General features: G+C 35.7%; 1 long non-coding RNA gene across 1 annotated transcript in view; it reads left to right on the forward strand.

The window, feature by feature from the left end:
- LOC141962303 (uncharacterized) overlaps positions 1–19,995 on the forward strand; it is a 29,953-nt gene that overhangs the window by 6,943 nt on the left and 3,015 nt on the right. The window lies entirely within an intron of this gene.

Below are 19,995 nucleotides of genomic sequence, written 5' to 3' on the forward strand. Positions count from 1 at the left end.
TCCTTTTTTAACATGTGCCCTAGCATAGTTTCCAGAACGATGTGCTCCATGATCTTGCTGGGCAGAGAATTGAGATTGACTGGCCTGTAGTTCTCCACATCTTCCTTTTTAAAAATGGGGTTTATGTTTCCATTTTTCCAGTCAGTGGGAACTTCACTGGATTGCCACAACTTCTCAAATATGATGGATACTGGCTTAATCACTTCATCTGCCAGTTCCCTCAGGTCCCATGGATGCATCTTATCAGGTCCCAAGGACTTATACACCTTCAGGTTCCTTAGGCAGTCTCAAGCTTGATCTTCCCCTACAGTGGGCAGTTCTTCCTTCTCCCAGTCTCTGCCTTTGCCTTCTGCCTTCACACTATTCAGAGAGTTAAATGTGTATGATGGACAGGTGTCTAAGACAGACAATGTTTCTGTCTTCAGTTCTCCTCCACCAACCCAAAGATAAATACGAGTAAGAATGAGACAAGTCTTTCAGGTCTTTGACCTAATCATGGAACTGGCATTCAGTGCTGAGACACACAGTGGTCCAACATGCCAGATCTTCCAAATCTTCTTTGTAAGTTGAGAGCAGTCCCTTGCAGAGCAGGAGGATTCAGGGTGCTGTCAATTAAATTCTGCAGCATTCAGGTTCTGAGGTTCTCCATTTCAGTCCTTCACTGACTGATATGAAGTGTATTATGTATTTATAAAGCAAGATATGTCCTTGCCAACAGTCTTTATATACTTAGGTTTGCATACACATTTCACTTACGTTTCAAGTGATCCCATGTCTAATGTTGAGCTTAGAAGATATGAGTCTTCAGAAATTAACACTATTTCATCTACAGAAAATTCAGTAACTACGAGAATGCCTTTTTTAAAAAAACATTTGTTTCACCTGTCAGAATAATTATTTATTTGGCCACTATTAATTGTTCTTTAAGTAAACTCTCACCTAAAAACAATTAATACAATAACTGTTTAATCAACAGTAGTATTTTGAAGCTTTCAAGACAAAGAGACATAAAGCACTTTTATTTTTTGTTTTGTTTTTCTTTTTGCTTGTCTTGCTCATTTTTTGGCAGAGCTGTCTCTTTTTCATTTCCTTATGTGAGAAGGCAAACTGAATGTCCTTGTAAGCCATTGTGCCTTGCTGTCAGGCAGAGTAAAAAAAAATTAACCGTAAACTGACCAAAGCAGTGTGTAAAATACTTTGTCTTCTAAAGGTATTAGATCTTTATGTTAATCTCTTTTGGACTGATTCCACAGTGTAAAACAATGAGATCTCACAAAAATCTATTGCAGATGTTCCCCTTTCCTCAATCACTCCTAGTGGGTCATTCTTCAAGATTCAGCTATACCTATACTCAAATCACTAAGTCAAAGAGGGAAAATACTTCTATTTTTTCCAGGTCATCTCAGATGAATTCAGTAAATTCTATTCTTTATGGCACTTTCATGAAGCAAATTTCTTTACTTTAGGATATTTACTTCTTCAACAGTTTTTAATTTCTATTGGAAGCTGTGGCAATGTGACCCTGAGAAAGACGTGTCTCTATTCTTCGTTCTTCAATCATTTACAGTGCAGTATTGGATGCCTATCACAGTCCTGTCAGAGCCAATGTTCCTCCCAGAATCAGTATCTCAATTTATGTCAACTTTGAATCATTGCATTGCAAAATGCAGATTTCAGTCTCCTTGTGTCTAAAAGTGGACTTGCAAAGGAAATCACGCAATGCAAATCTATCCATTCTCTTGCCTAAGAACAACTGGCTGAAGCCACCTGAAAACTCCAGGTCTAAATAGAGTTACTTTGGGAAAGAGATTGAGCTCACTCTCACAAGATGTGTGAGGATTCCTGTGGTATTCAAATAGAAACATTAATAAAGCTTTCTGCCTATAACCACATCTCTGCAGTCTTGAACTTTCCTCCAGGCTTTCTATTTTAATTCACCATCTTCCTAAAAAAAAGTGAGTTTCACACTGAACTTTCCATAGCCCCTCCTTCAAGACTAAGAGAGCAGGATCAAGTAATTTTTTATTTTTCCCTTTTTAACATTAGACTTCTGTGAGAACACTAATATAATTGCTGATCCCCTAACCTTAAGCCTAAACAGGGTTACTCTGATAATGATTGTAGGTCTGTATGAATATTCTCCTTCTACACATCTGCCCCACTTTTTGTTACTCAGACTGCTAGAGTAGTCATGTCAGCCTAGAATTGGAACAGAATCTTAGAATCTGTCATTGCTGAGAACTAATCTTAAGCATTTTCAATAGCAATATAGAAACGAATGCTAATCCCTATTGACTACCCAGTTGCAAATGCTTTCAGATAGTGATTTTAAGAAAAAAATGTTGGACAATGTAAGCAACACAGTGTTTTATAGAACTTCAGGCCTCACGGGCTAGAATGCTTCATTCCACTAGATTTAGCTGTTGTACCTCTAATGAAACCATGATTTATTTATTTTGACTGAAATCAGAAGGAGATTAAATAACTAGGTGACGAAGAACACAGAATGAAGACAAAGATATACTGCAAATGCTCCTAAGGGCAAGTGATTGCTAGGTGAAATGTATCAAGATGTCCTGCACTGTGGAAAACAGGAAGGGAAAAGCCCTTGAAAGCCTTTCTCTACTGATCTGAACTGTAGCCCCAAGCTCAATGACCACTTTAAAACTGGGTTCATGAAGATGATACAGCTGGCTCATTCCCACTAGTCCTTCAGACTACAGGTATATTCCAAAAACTAACTAATCCCCAGTGACTAATTTGTACGGCCTCAAAGCAATTCAGAGAAAAAAAGAATAAACAGAATAGAGCGGACTAATTTATGCATTAGGGAGAAGTTGTTTCATGGACATAATTTGATTATAAAAATCTTAAAGCAGAACTATTCCTATTAGTCATAGGAAAATGCTCTTTTAAGATGAAGGGGGAAAAGGAATTGCTAAGTTTAAAAATTCCAAGATGAAGAGAAAACTTTAAATTTCATTTGTTTGATACTGAATTAAAGGCCTAGATGAGTTCCATGTCCACTACCATTTGTATTAGCTGTTCCAACACTTAGCTACAATAAATTACATTTTACAAGGTGAAGTCATCTACTGTCAATTGCAGGTTGTTAGGTAATATTATTCCATTGTCAGACATGCTGGGGAGTCCCAGTGCAATATCTTCTCCAGCAGTCATGTATGTTTCTTATTTTCTCTTCAGCAAGTTCATAAGTTGAGTTCTTTAAACCTGGTTTAAATCTCATTGACAGTACCTCAAAACACTTTTGTGGCTCTCCCACAATCTTTTAGTAGAGCTTCAAAACTCTTGAACAAAAGGCATAACGTCCTAAAGAAACTGCATCAGTGCAACATGTCCCAATTCATACCATGCTCGTGTCCCTGCTTCTACTCACTGCTCCCCATTCCAGTCAGTACAGGATCACGTCATCCTTCTTTCCCAGACCACTCACTTTGAGGTGGTTTTGGCTTTTAAATCTTTCATTCTTGTTTCATTTGAAAATGAACTTTGTTTCATTTGAAAATGAACTTTCTTATTCTATAATCTAAGGTGCCAATTGTTGTACTTTGCATTTGATTATATTCAAATATAGTGATTTTAACTCGAATTTCTAAACTAGACTACCCAGCCTGCCCTGAAATAGCAACCTTGTAAACCTTCTCTTTTCGTGTCATCTGCAAACTCTACTACCATAATCCTTGTTTGCATAACTGACAAAAATGTTAATAACACCAAATAAAGAACTTAATCATAGAGAAACTTCCTAGAAATAACACCACTCAGTTACATCTCTCCATTAGTAATAATTTAAAATCTATCAACTCAGGTAGTAGCCCACCTAATATATTGTCTATTACTCTCAAATAAAGTGTTTAATGAATGCATGATAGTTAATGCCTTAAAAATAAAAACCCACAACTATGCTTCTACATCTGCCTTTTTAAATAGATCTATGATTTTGTCAAAAAAAGAGAATAATTTGACAAGATTTATCTTTGTGCTGATTACCATAATTACCACTTTAGCCTCTAAGTTCTTGTTGCTCAAGTCCAAAATCTTTGTTATTTTACTTGGAATTGACATCCATGTAACTAATCAATAGTTCTTCATAATGTCATTTCTAGTGTTTATAAATTTGGAGTAAGATTGGCAGTCCTCCAGTGTTCTGAATGTCACATATTCTGGGCCTTGCTGTTAGTTGTGCTAACAATAAGCAATATTGCTATTGTTCATCAAGTCTTCACTGATTTATCTCATTTATTTCAATAAAAGGGAGTCCCTGCCTGATATGTCAACCAACAGCATTCAGATATTCAGAATACCAAATATAAAATTATGCACTCCTCCTTTTCTTCTCATTTGTGCTAATGATGTGCTGCTTATCATCCTTTCCTCTGCCATTTCAGTAAAATGCAGTCTACCATTAACACTCACAAGGACTACTGCTAATGCTGTGAATACTGAGTGTGTATTCACATATTTACCTTGGGACCATACTGAAAATTCCCACAAAATAATTCAAGGGTCTCAAGTCTTTTTTTAATATAATTTGAGCATATATTTTTATAGAGACAAACTTTTAGGAGTCACATCACTGCCGGTGCTCACTGCATGCCACCTCATTAGGAATGATATAACTGCTTTAAGTGAAATGTGGCAATTACTTAAGATGACAATAGCAGAAAAGCGTTTTCTGTCCTTTTAGCAATCTTTTAACTGAGATTTGAAACAAGTAATAGGGAGCAACAGCAGGTCTGTGCAAGTCATAACATGGGTAAGACATAATTTGATAATTCGGAGTTAAATGATTCTCTCTACTCTCTCAGTTGTAGTTGTGTTCCTACTGTGTTAATGTTTCAAATTTTTGAAATTTTCGTTACGAATAATTTTTGAGCAGAAGAGTTATTTTCTAATCTAACTTTGGGAAAAATATGGAAAGGTATTGTTCTGGATGTATAGCAAATGCTTGAAAATTAAATGTTTTGGACATTGCCACCGTAAGCAGGAAATGAAGTTTGTCACTGCAACTGAATTATAATTGAAGCTTTTTTGGCATATCACAGAAGTTGCAGAACAACAATTTTTTAATAAAAATTCCTCAAGTTCAAGAGACAACCAGTAGGTGCCACAAAAATACCCCAAACTATGTTGTAAAACTACTCAGAGAAGTACAAAAGGTGAACTTTCCTACATGGCATCACACTACAAAGCACAGTTCCTCTAACGATTTAGAATGCATTGGTAAGGTTTACCTTGATTCAAATGCCTATCTGCCTTGTTTTGCATACTTTATATTCAACAGGAGCCTGAAGTCTTAGAATCGCCAGTTTATTTGGCTAGGAATAGGCATTAGAATACATTAAGCTTATGGAACATTTCCAAGATTCCTTCATGCTACCAGGAATAGCTACTTCCTATTCCCTAAAATCTTTGCAGTCTATCTGATATAAATATATAACTATTAGCAAAAGAGGATTCACACAATCTCTGGGTAAATGGTGAGAAATAGACAAATTAATGCAGGTTTTTGTGGCACTGAGAGTTCATTGTTTATATAGGTTGGGATTTCTTGCCTGCAGAGACAAGGATCTCTGCATAGCTATTCTGTGCCAAGAGCTGTTGATCTTAATTTTTTATTGAACAGAAACGGAAGGGAGTTGAGTTGAAATAATTATAGACATACAATGTGACAATCTCCCAAAGGATCTTAAGCTTGTAATAGTAAGTAGAAAAATAATTACCAAAGATGGTTTAGATAATTTTCAACCAAAATCCAGAACAAATTATTAAATTTGTGAAAGAAAACAAAATATGATCTTTAGAAAGATAATAAAACATTTAGTCTAAAACATTTCCGGGGCTACTGAAACACCAGTGGGGAAAAAATTATATTCCCCAATTAAATCAGGGGTTTTTTTAAAAAACGGAATAAATAGCTGAATAAAATGCAATATATAATATAGTAGAAAACTTTAACATTTAAATCTTAGAGTTGTATTGGTTTTGGTAAATTAAAATTCCTGAGTGTATTATTAAAAACCACCATTACATAAAACTATGTATGACTTTTTCTGTATGAGTGTGTGTGGCTTGGTTTTTATCTGTGTTTTTAAGGTTTTTTCTATTGAAGTATTAAATGGTCCTTGAGGTATTCCTAGCGTGCACCTGTGTGAAGCTGCCTATGGTTACTGCTGCACTTAGCTTTCTGGCTTGCATTTGCAGTCTGAAGTCTGAAGCCATTACAAGCATGATTTTTATATTATTATTTTTTTCTACAATTTCACAGAAAAGAGCACAATGATTTTCAGTAATCAAAGTGAATGAAATATGCTTACTTGTTTACGTTAACAATTCTTTTAACCAGTACAGCTGTGCACCTGCTATGTTTGAGAGCAGACATTCCAAATTGAGCTAATTATTCCTTTTTTTTACAAGGCATTATCAAATAATCAGCTTTTGCAAAAACTTTTTTTTTTTTTTTCCCTTTCACGTGACAAGTATTCACATCAATATAGGTATTTCTCTTTTGCTCTGTGTTTACGTGTTACAGTTCAGGATTATAAAGCCTGATTTCCCTGCAGATGCTGTAGTACAGGAACACAAAAGATGAGGTAGCACTTCTACTACCTTACCTCATGCTGTTTCTTTGCCTGTACCCAAATGATTTGGAGATAAATCCTAAGCCATATACAGCTAACACAGCATAGGAGATATGCTAGGAATGGGAACACTTTTGATCATGAGAAATAAGAACTGATTAAGGAAATTTTGTGCGGCTGGAATAAAGGCATATGTGTGTGCCTCTGCATAGGAGTCTCTAGAGGAAAGCATATATGCGTGCTGTGTTATTTACCATAATAACCTCTTCATCTTTCAAATGTGCCTGGTATCTATATTTCTATTTTGAAGAAGACTGAAGCATTATATATTCCAGTAATCTGAAAATCAAAGCAAAGTTTCAGAAGATCTTAGCCAATTGTTTTTCAAAATCTCAGTCAGCAAATATAAAGTAATTGGGTTGATGAACAATCATGCCCAAGGTTTTTTTCTCTAACTATTTTGATGTATAAATATCAGTGGAATTTAAAAAATATATTTGTGTGTTGGAATGAAGCCTAGGCCTCATTCTACAAATTGCCACCTTTTAAAGAATTCAAAACTCTTACCCCCCCAGCATTCTGTACTGTTGATTGCCTTTCAGTGCTTTGTCTTAATGGTTACAACTAAGGTAAGATTTATTCCCCTCACTTTCCATTTATGGTGCTCTGATGGTATCCAGAATGCTTAATTTTAGAATTGACTACACAGTCCAGAGCTTCAAACATGGAGAATACTTTCAATTACCTATGTTTCCATCATTATATTGAAATTGTCTTTTATATTCAGTATCTAAGCTAGTTTTGCTTAAATTTGCTGATAAGTGTCTGAAATATCGATCCTAGACCTCTTATTTGCTTCTGTGACCTATTCTAATGCACTTTCAGAGTTGAGCTGTCTCTTTTCTTCAGTTGACCACCTCCAATTAGCCACATTTTAAAGCAGCTATATTTGGATCAGCTTGGTATTCCTCCTGGCCTATTCCTTAAAACAAATATGAATTTGGCAGGATCCCTTTGGACCACACTTACTACAAAGTATATGTTGATATTTTTGACGCTTTTAGATTATTTAGAATAGATTATTGATACATAGGCCCAAATACCTCCCTGTAAAAGGTTCTGAATGTTACAGAAAGTGTTGTAATGTCAATGAGGAGTATCTGGCATCCTGAACTGAAAAGTGAAATCATAGTGAACTGGGTGGCTGTGTCTTAGTTTTTCTGAAATGTGATTACTCAATTCCGGCTGAGCCTGGCATCTGTGGGACTTCAATTTGGGAATTTGATGAGTGGATGGTTACTCAGAAATTCTGATTTAACAGAAGGAATAAGGTGCCAACGGGGCAAAGATTTAGAACAGCATACATGGAGTATCTGGCTAAAACTCATTATCTCAGGATGCAGCAAGTTCCTATAGGAGGAATAGGAGGAAGTTGAGCTATTCCAAACACCTGCCACCCCTCTTAGAAAGCAGTCACACTTTTTGGCAGCATCAACTCCCCATGTTCTGACAAACTGCAGGCACTGGTTCACCAGGTTAACTTTGGTGGGACCTGTAGGCAGCCAAGCCAGGAGTCTTCCAACCCATTTGTTCGAGGGCCCCCCAACTGATCACTTCCAATCCCCTTTTCTTTTCCTCATTATAATCTGCTGTCCAATTAAAACAACTGATTTATTCATAGACCAACATACTACAAATAAAACATATGGTATTCAGAAGTTATTGCAGAGATGCTTTGTCATGATTGGAACACATTTTTTCTATCTCTACTTTTTTCAGAGTATTTTAATTTCTCTCTTTCTCTGCATGCTTCAGGTCACCCACTTCCTGTCACCTGTTTTTTCCTTCCAGTTTATCCTTTCCTTTTAGTTATAAAATTCCTCCTCAACCACCCACAGCTTAACATTTGGCACTTTGTTGCTAGTTATGAAGCCTTCCAAAAGCCAGTGACAATGCTTGGGATTCTGGAATGAATGTGATAAAACAAATATAACTGTGAACACAAAAACCCCAAACATGTCATGTACTAATTTCTACGTGAGAGGAAAACACATACAAATAAAATCAAACACATTCTATTTATAATATGCACGGTAGTGTATATGTTTTCTTTCTTCAAGAGAATGCCACCTTTGTTTAATTTATCAATTGCCTATTTTCCCCCCCCAGCAAAATCATAAAACTTTCTGCCTTATGGAGAAGGGAACACAGACTAGTCAGAGGTCTTTCCAAGTAATATTGTGCCTCTCCTGCTATTCAGTATGCATCAGCACTGGCTTGTCTTCCTATCCAGAGATTCGTTCTTTCTCCTCCTGAGGAGATTAATATAAAATTTGATAGCTTTCAAAAATGGTTTGAAGCCTCAGATAGGAGCAGTTGGGACCAATTGTTCAGAACAGTGAAATCTGTCACACTGCATATAGCTAAGTATGCTCTGACAGTTCTTTCACTCTGAACTGGGTAATGTGAAAGTCAGTAAAGAAATGTTACGTAACTTGCCTTGAAGCCCACGTTATCTGAGTTTTAGAGAGTTTGAACAAAATGCAAAGAAAACTGTATTTGTTGTATAGGAAAAGAATTACTTGGTTGTGCTTATCTTCTAAAGTAAGCTCCTCCAGGGAGGGACTGTATCTTTGTACTTTTACAATATCAAGTGTGCTGCAAGAACATAACAATTAATAATGAATAGTAAGTAAATGCAAAGCTTGTGAGAGGTGCCAGACTGACATCTCTGGAGAATTCTCCTGTCTATTTATATAGAGAACAGGCAGAGCAGCAACGCAAGCTTGTTTAGACTGCCCCACAAATCACTAATGCATTTCACATAGGCTGCAGGATGACTGTCAAATGGCAACTGCTTACAATCACTAAAATCCTAGAGAGATTTAGACTGATGGCTTCATGTTCAAAAGCTAGAAGTGGAGGTTGCATCTCATTATCAATTACCAGAATGAAGTAGCATCCTTTATTTTTAATTGGAATAACACTACTCCAGTAAATAAAAATTTTGTTAGGTACACCAAAAATATTGCAAGTAGGGTTATAGGAACTGCTATTTGCCAGCTGTCTGTTTATGTACCGTGAGTTAAAAGTAACTTGTTTGCATTTTAGCCCTATAATTTTTAATTTATTTTGCATGTCTCGTCATTTTCTGAAATGCTGAGAAACAGAGGCATAGTATAACTGGTGGTAGGTAAAATTCTTATGTAATATCTAATCATCCTCTTTGAATTTCCCTTTTAAAATACTGTTTTGAAAAACTTTTTAAAGGAAACCTGAACAATATAGAAGAATATTTCATTCAGTGTTCTACTTACCAGTAATTCTTTGGATGGCAGAGTCAGGAGACAGGAGGAACTTCTTCATGCTGTAAAGAATTAAAAAAAAAATTAATCTGAAATTATTTCCCTGTGTCTACATCATTCCACAGAACAACAGGTCCACCTTCACATAAGTTGCTTTCTAATGAGTAAAACTGCAGAAAATTAGGCGCATCTCTATTACAGCCACCAAAATCAAAACACTGTCTTTTTCATTAATGAAATAATGGAAAAAATGGGACTAGTAGGGGAGCGTTCTGTAAAGGCCCACATCTGTTTTTGCATTGAGCCTAGGACAGGGCTGGTGTTGAGACAGGGTGAATAGCATCAATCTGACTGAAATGAACTTCAGCAGACCCACTCCCACATGTCTGTGTACTCCGAGTTTAATGGGTTCAGGCACAAACTGGCACAAATGTGTTTGGGTCTATGTCACCAAATGTTGAAGGCACTTGGCTTGTCTAGACACTGGCTTTTAGGAAAAGTCATTGCACTGCTTGCTACCCTCCCACACCATAGCTATAATTTCTAAAAAGCAAGCCCTTTTTTATAACACTGAAGTCTTTTGACTCAGCTCTCTGAACCCTGCATGCCTCCCTCACCCTATGACAGGGAGAAATGAACTCTTCTACAGTTGATTTGTTACGCTGGTTTTTAATTATCAATAAAATAAGTCTCAAAGTAATGTCTGTCTACTTTGTTTACATGTTGATAACTTCACACTTTGATCACTAATCATGTAGCAACCACACTAGTGAATGACTTCACCCACTACACCAGCCATCAGCCTGCAGATTTTTTGCTACCATTCTTGGCTATTTCTCAAGTTACCATGCACTAGCATGTCATCTGATGGTACATGTAATCAGTCCTCTAACTTTGCCCTGAAAAAATCATCAAAATGTACACAACAGGCACCATTCACCTTGAAATAATAAATTCCCAGGCACTATATTGGGTTTTTTAGGCACTATTCTGTTACAGTTGTGCTCCCCTTTACTCCCAAAAATATTGTGACAGTGAATATTAGCCTTTTTATTTTTTTAAAAATATTAACCAAGCTCATTTATTTAACCAGTTTATATTCCTCGCTTGGAACCAAACCCACAAAATGTAAATTCAAAATAAGCTGTGTTCCTATACTAGCAGGTTTTTTTTATTATTTGTTACAACAACATAGACACATTCCTGAATCTGTCTAGTGAAGAAGACACCGTTTTAGCCAGTTCATACCTCTGGACTTCATAGTGTCAATTTATGCTTCTCTAAAGAACCAGGAGTTTATTGAATTTCTCAATATCCTCTTAAAAAGCATCAGAAAAAACAGTGGATTTCTGAGAGCACTAACTGCAAAAGGCTGCTGTCCTAACACCACCTACAAACTGCTGCAGAGCATGCTGGTTGCCTGCTTCGGAAATTTAACCCCCTGCTCAGCAAGCATGCTGCAGAATTAATCCAGTCTCTCTCCATTTTAGCCCCCAAAATCTTGATAAATTTACTGAGCCTGGGATTAAAGTGAGTTATTTTTTTCCATTTTATTAGCACTTGTGGAGAGACAGGTAAGATCTAATTTTAAAGTCTTCAGTCTAATTTTTTTGCCATACTCAGGAATCTTGGCGGAGAACCAGGTGATGAGGGAGGATGATTCTATTTATTTGTAGGGGAGTGCTGCTTTGATTAAATCACCTAAAGCTAAGAAAATATATTTTTATTCTCTTATTAGTTTAAGAGGCATAAGATATATGTATGAATTAGGTTAATCAATTATTTTCATATGCATGCCTTAGATATTCATATTGGAAGCAATGGTTATACAAAGAAGTTAATTTATGCAGGTTCTTTAACAAAAGGTTTGTTGCTGCTAAAAGCTGAATTTCTTAAATTTAACGACCATTAAGGATTTTGAGGGAGGGAGAATTTCTCACAGTTGCTCACAAATATGAGATAACTCTTATCAGGTTGACTTGGAAAATCTCCATCTAGGAATCCTTGCATTCACCTTAGGTACAATCTGTTTCCTGATGACATGACTCAGATTGGTAGACTGAGGCAGCCAAAAGCAATAAAAAGCCATTAGAGGTGAGGTGATGAGATGCTAAAAAGAAAAACACCTCATGGGACATCATGTCTTAATATTATTATCTGTCCTGTCAGACATTAAGAAGTGATTAAAAAAAAAAATACAAATCTCTAATTTTAACTCTAAATACCTTAAGAACAACTAGTGTAGAAACAAAATTTAAAAAAAAAAAAATAATCTGCATGATAACAAACATGTATACATCCTATTTTATAAAAAAGCAATGGAGTCACTTTGCTTCATTAAAAGATCCCTGGAATTCAAAGACTTATCTTTAACTGAATAAAAAGTCCTTTAAAAAAAAATCTCTTCTGATCCCTGGAAAACGTGGCTATAGCAAAGATAGTCATGCATGACGCACTTCCAAGTAATGCAAATCCTGAAGAGGAAATAATATTAATCTCCAGATTCTATGCATTCTTCACTAATCATTCCTTGCTCAAAATCCAGAAAGAAACCCAAGCTAATGTTTTGGGGTTTTTTTGGTGGTTTTAGGGTTTTTTTAACGTGAGTAAAAATTCACAGATCTTCATGAAATAAATAATACAGGGACATGCAACCAAAAGATGAAAGTCAGCTTGAAAGTGAAAGTAAATTCACTTCATAGATGACATCGTATCCCTGACCCTGCTTTTTATACAACCACCACACACCAAAGCTATCACATCAGTTGTCTATGGTGGTTGCTACCAAATATTTTGTAGCTGAGCCACAATGTTGGGTTCTCCTCCTACCTGGCTAGGTCACTGCCTCTGCCTTAACCCACCCACCCTGCTGCCTTCTTACTGTCCCCCTGTCAAGGTACCTTTTAATGTCAGACAAAATTAGAGTTGTATATACTACAGCTCAGTAATAGATGAAATTCCTCTGCTTGGAATTGGAGCAAAGTCTCCTTCTTCTATGATGGAAGTAGCTTGTAGCAGTTTTCTCTACCTCTATGCCCCTCTAAACATTCATTGTGAAAAAACAGTGGTTTTGGAAACTGGAATAACCAGAACAAGCACATCTTAAGAGCTGGCACTATATATTGTCTATGAACTGGACTGTAGTCGTACTTTTGTCTAATTATTTGTGGCAAGATCGGTTAAGAGGAGGTAACTCCCAAGAAGGGCTCTAAAGGATCCAGGTTTAAAAATCATCACTCAGATGAAAGTGAAGTTGATTGGCTACACACCCTTTATTTCTCTTACAGATAGACAAAATAACTGGCTGATAAATCAGTAGCTACACACGCAGTAGCCTGGAGGTGACCAATGTAGGGATTACTGTGACTAAGATGCTGAAAGAACGAGAAAGCAGTTTTCTGGCTAGACAAAACTTTGAAGAAAATAATTACTGAAAGTAAAATGATTGAAAGACACAATTAAAAACTTTTGCATCATGCCTTTGAGGCTATAAAACTGGGTGCATCAGAAGGCATGGAAAATAAAGCTATGCAAGCAAAAGCTACCCCTGAGTATATTTTAATTATTGTGATTAAACTCAGAGAAGAACGCAAGAGTTGCTATGAAGGGACATATCTGCAGTGCTGACATAGCTTATATAATAGCAATACAGTACCAGACAATGGTGTTTTAAAATAATCTTAACAGAACAGAAAGTTAAATAATAAACTGAAACTTGAAATATTAGGTGTCCACAGACAAGTTGTTTATTAGTCATAAAGCGTGAAAGTTCTGACGCATGGTGTCGAGTTTCTGAGTTTCCATAAATATCTACTTGGTTTTTTTTTTGTTTGTTTGGATTTTGGGGGTTTGGTTTTGGTTTTTCTTTCTTCTTTTTTTTTTTTTTTTTTTTTAAATGAGCTTTAGTTTATTATGCCCAGAATTAGAAATTATGATAGAGATAATTCAGAAAGATATGACAACACATCATATTAGTTGATTTTTAGTCTACAAGTCAGCAAGCATTTGCATAGAGACAGAGACAGGACAGGGATGGATTTTGAGTAGTATGCAGCATTCCTGGGAATCAGAGGGTCATCAGAGGATGGTGAGGCAGGTTAACTAGTGATACCTAACTTCTGGGCTCTGCTGAGCTGCTTAACATCTTGGCAAAACCCTGCTGATGGGCAGCCTCTCACTGCTTTAAGAGGTAGCACCTTCTGGAGCTCACAGAGTTTCTCCTAGTGGATTTAACTGGCAACTGGGTACCATTTTAAATAAAAGATCTCAAATTAATAATATACAAATTTCAAACCAAACAGCATTTTGAGAATTTTGATGAATATTATATTTGTTATGAAAAATTCCTATATTTTTAAAATTAATTTAATACACAAAGTGAAATTCAGTAGAGATAAAAATGGAATTTTCATCCATATTACAAAAGTGAAAAACTACCAATTTTATTTAACAAATTTCTTGCTTTTATGAACAGACTATGTCAAGGGTATAGAGTATTGTAAACTGAACATACACAGTTTTGGGTTTGACTTGCATTGCCATTTCAGCTTAGGATACCACAGAGTCTGAATCCTGATTTTTAATCCTCATAATACAGATGTTTTCTTGTTTACTTTGTAATTTTATTTCTCTTCTAGGAGGGAAGGAAAACATCATGGCTTTAGCTTGAGGAACCACCAAGAGATATCCAAAGTCATACTTTCACAAATACCAAATTAATACAAAAGGGCATTGCTTTCTACTGTCTACCTGCCTTCCTGTCCACCACAAGCAGTTGTACAGCTATATAGTGAATTGAATAGAAAATTATTTAAGTGAAAGATAAACTTTTTTGTTCTCATTGAGTTTTTAGTTCTCCAATCTAGTCTGTTGTAGAGCAACACAAATGGTTGTGCTAACCTAGGGGAAAGGGAAGTGCAGGGCTTCTTTCACTTACATTGCCAGTTTATGGCAGTTAAATATGTATGTGAAACTATGGCCTAATTTAGACCTTCTGCTTGACAGTTATTAAAGATGAGACACTTTCAGAGATGTCAGCTGTCAGAAGTGCTACTGAAACAAAAACCACAGTGAGTCACCAGCACCAGATCTTACCCACCAGAGTTCTCGAGAATATTAAGGAGGAAAAGAGAAAGCCACAGATACATAAAATCTACCCACTCACATGAAATTACGACTGTATAATAACCAGCTTTATAAAAGTTATGGCTGTCAGTATTACTCATACTACATTCATAATCAATCAAGATTCAAGATTAGTGCATCACACTTCAAGAAAGGAAACTGAAATACTGGAAAACAATTTGATGTAAGTATAAAATAAGAGAATAATTTTGCATTGATAACATGCAAAGAATGACATTTTCTTCCTACACCAGTCAACTTCAGGAAAATTCACTTATTTGGTGAGATTTGACCCTAACAGCAATATAAGATTTGAACCTAACAGCACTGTAACAAATTATTTTTAAAAAAACACGTTGACAAGGCTTTCTCAGAATGCGTTTCACAACTGTGTTGTAAAGGAACTGGTAAACTGACAGTGTATCCTAGCAGATTTCTCAACCACTTGTAATATTCTTCAGTTATATTAGAACATAAATGTCCTCATGTTTTTAAGTGGCTTTGAAAGGCCAGAACAATTCTGGAGTTTCTACTGTGATAGCAATAACTAATCATGACATGTCAGTGTAATTGACAGTAATTAGACAAATTTGCAGTAATTCCTTAATACATAAACTGATCAGATGCATCCAGAAACCCTTGAGAATGCATGTTTTATAAATACAAAGAAAGTTGTGCAATTGCAAAATACATCTTAACCTAAAGAATCCCCTCACTGAAACAGGTTGAAAAGCGTTCATATTTTTAGTGGACTCGTGATTTTATTACATCATTTTACTTAATGCTAAATTAAACAGTGAATTGCCTATAATACAAGTCATATTCAGCTAATTCAGTTTTTGACAGTGTGGAACAGAAGTTACTGCCCAGCTTAATGTTGTTCCTTTCCTTTGTGTTGATCCTTGCTCTGCCACCTCCTTGTGAGCTTTCTGAAGTGAGTTGCTTCTCCTCTTCCTTTCCATTTCTTCCCCTGTTTCTCTCACCTCACACCCTGATAAGCAGTATACAATCAGAAAATTGTGGTGGAGAAACCCTGCCTCATCCACAACAGAGTTTGCCAGTTCTGCTCTGAAGGCTTCCACCACAGCGTGCAGAGTGGATGATGACTGTTGTGCTTTCACAAACAGACATACTGAAGGATTAAGATGCTGTGCTCTTGTTTGTGGTGTGCTAAAACCCAGAATATTCTCCCTGCTTGGTAACTACCATGGTTTATCCAGAGCATCTGCAATGAACAGGCTAGGAGGAATCAGAAAGCAATAGATTGGTCAGTCGCTCATCCAGGGAATCAGCTAAACCTTAGATTAGTTTGGTAATCCATTTGGTAGCTTTCTGGCATTAAAGGTGCCTCAAGGTTTCTCACCACTGGAATGGCCAGCAGCCGCCGATCTCCAGGGAAGGTTTTCCAGACCAGTATCTAAGTTCTGCTCAGAAAGACTAGAAATTTAGATTAGGGTCTGCCAGATTCTACTTCCTTTCTTTTTAAAAAATATATATTAGTGTTGTATAGATTAGCAAGATTTTAGAAAAGTCGTTAAGCATCATGAGAAAACTTTTAAAGTGTTAGAGAAGTTAGTAGCTGAAATTGCCCTGACATTTAACTATATTCATGAAACTGTTGGGAAAATGCAGTCAAATCTAAAGAAACCCTCACAAGTTTATGAATAAATCAGATACTTTCAAAAAGTCCTTATCACTTTTATCAGATGTGACATGTTTTAAAAGGACAGAACCAACTTATCTATATGAAAAGAATAAGTACAAACAGGGCATTGGTTATCAGTCTTTATGTATGAACTATTATCTGCTTCTGCTTACAGTTAAACAGGATATTTTAAGGTAATATTTTTGTCATGTTGAAAAGTTTTTTAAAATCACTTCTAGACTGTCTTATTTACCCATGAGGGAGGGCTGAGTACTGTGCATCTGCTTTTCAAAGAGTACGTACACAAAACTATAATTTTACATGGAATACAATAACCTATAAAACCTAAAAGACTTTGACTTGTCTCTAATTTATTTTTCTAAATAACAGTGTCTTCTTTCTCCATTCTTTAACATTTTTTCTAATGGCTGCTGAAGTCTATTTGCTAATGAGTTTACCTACCACCATTTGCTGGTGCTGTCGTATGTGATAACTGCCACAGCTGATCCAATTACTCTTCAGTTCCACGGTTTGAACCATCTGCTGCAATAAATTGATTTCTGGTCTTCCTACTTGAAAGGCAACTCTTCTCTCTTCCGGACTGGGAATAGAGCAGGAAGGAGAATGAAAAGAGATGGAGACTGCATTATACTATACCAGAGCTGCCTTAAAGTCAGAAGGGAACCTATGAGAAAGAGGTGTAGGCTCTTAGAGGTGGCATTAAAGGTAAATGTATTGATCCTTTCATATCAAAGGGGTGCCACATGAATTTTGAAACAGTTAAAATTTTTTTCAACTCTTAGACATGCATCTAAAAAATTCAGTAATACTTTACCTGTGAAGAGGAGTAGTATCAGAATTGAGAAAGATGGAGAACTTACATTAAATAATTGTTTGGTTCAATAGTTTGGTTCAATTACAGTTGGCTTTCTAATATATTTTTTCACAGGACTTTATATCCTAACCAAACCTTGGAGACTAAGAAAGAATTTGTGTATCTGAAATAGGATTTGAGATGCAGCACACTATGGTATACCAACTCCCCCTTTCTCCAAAAACAGACTGCTCACTGAGCATTTGAACAAAACATGCTATACCCTTGTTTGAATTCCTTGTTCAACCAAAGGGACATGTGTTTCAAATGCATCTCACCTACACATGTAAATAGAAACTTAGAGCAGAATTCTATGGGAAAGTTCATACTGAGAATGACACAATTCTGATTAAATTATTACAGGTTTTTGGGTTTGGGAGTTAAAATACTTTAAAATATTTCCTTTACTAGTCCTTTGAATTTTACACCACCTATTTACATCTGCTGCCCTTGCCTTTATAGATAAAGCATTGCCATAATGAATTTATGACTTCTTAACTTTTAAACTTTGTTATATGAGTATGCCTGAGCCTCATGAGAAGTTTTAATATTCACTTGTGTTTAAGGATCTCCACTTCTCCTGGGCTTTAATCAGGTGGTTGTCTTCTGAAAAATTCTACTACTCTGAGATAGGGAGAGAAATAAGAAGTCATCAGATTGTATTTTAACATTTTTTCAGTTTTTACTTTTATTCTTTTTAGGAAAAAAAAAAAAAAGTTTTCACATATTCTTTCTCTAGATTTGCTATGAATATACAGACATCAGGTCCTCAAAAACATCTCAATATAGTTGCGGTTTTTGAGTTCCCTAACTAATCAAACCTTAGACTTGGCTTCCCAGGCTTTAGAGGAATCTTTTTTAAACATTCAGACATTTCCAGTACATATGAAACCTGTCAACGATAAAAGGTAAAGGTCGGTAATCTAAGCAGGACAGTAGAGCCATAATCTATGCATGATCTGGTATCTAACTAATGTGATGATAATGCACAAATTGTCTTAGCCTTTACCATCACAGACAGCACAGTGTCAAAATCAACTGTTGGTGCAAGCCAACATACTTTAATATTAAAGAAACTATGAAAACAAGTATTAGCAAAATTAGAACAGTATCTAAAAGCAATAAGCACCTCTTTCCAGTACATGGCACAAAGTTCTATACCCTGAAAAGTTATTAGTAAAGATTTTGAGAAGAGCCATTGCTAAGAAAAACCCAAAAGAAATCCCTTATCTAAGAAATCTTTTGAAAGAGTCCCAATCATCAGTTGTTGAAAGAATAACAGTGACAACTGTAGATATTAGAAAAAGCACAGTACAGCTTTTGTATACCTTAACTCTCTATTTATTCTAGTAAAAAATCAGTTCTAAAATACTGCCTTGGAAAGACGGGTCTCATGTACTTGAAGTAATTGCTTTCATCTCTCCTCTTATATTGGCAAGGGATTGACAATAAATCAAGAAAGTACGCTGAAATCAAGCTATTAGAGGCTATATTTTATGCAGCAAAGCTATGGATTTTAATGATTTATTATCTTGCAGAAATCCACATTTTGTGTACAAGAACAGGAAGTCTTAATACAAGAAAAACTTTAAAGGGGTAGTGTATTTTTTTGTTTTACAGTACTGTTGGTAAGATAAATCCAATAAATGATTGCAGTATCTGGCAGTTATCAATGAAATTAGTTTTTAAATATCTTTTAGTTACTCATAGAATAGGCATACTTTTATTAATCTGGGTTATCATGCTAATAACATGGCAATCTAACCTTGGTAGTCCAGGTGGAGGCTGATTTATTCTTGACTAATTACCAATGGACTTGATAGCAATTAGAAGGGCCTATTTACATTCTTTTCATACACAAAGATCCACTAGATATTATTAATGGTTGTCTTATTTCAATAAAACATGCCATTTTCAATACGCCAATTGTTGTCTTCCAACAATTCCAACTATGAACGGAAAAAGCAATACACTGATATTCTATAAACATTAACCATCACACATAATATTAAACAAATGATTTATGTTTAACCTTAGGTGCAGAAAAAAAAAATGCCACAAAGTTTTTTGAGATAAAATCTTGTAATTAGAGAGACATTTATATCCATTATTGGACTCTGAAATCCTTCCTGTCCATTCCTCTACATGCAGTCCTTCCTTCCATCGCCTTGAACCCCAGGGATTATACAATACAATATTATTATTATTGTTACACCTTTATATATAAATAACATCTCAGAGTCTTAGGTCTTGGATATACATCTAATGAGATACTCTTAAATTCATTTTTTAAAGTCTGCTTCCTGCACAATTTACCTTTGGCAGAATCATCTTGAGAAAAATTAACATCCTTCCCCAGTACTTTACTTTTGAAGGTATGTCTTGTACTTTTCCTTAGACAAAGCAATAAGGAATGAATCCTTTTACCATAAAGGCTAAGAGTCA

The sequence above is a fragment of the Athene noctua genome, chromosome 7, assembly GCF_965140245.1.
Source record: "Athene noctua chromosome 7, bAthNoc1.hap1.1, whole genome shotgun sequence".
Lineage (NCBI taxonomy): Eukaryota > Metazoa > Chordata > Aves > Strigiformes > Strigidae > Athene > Athene noctua.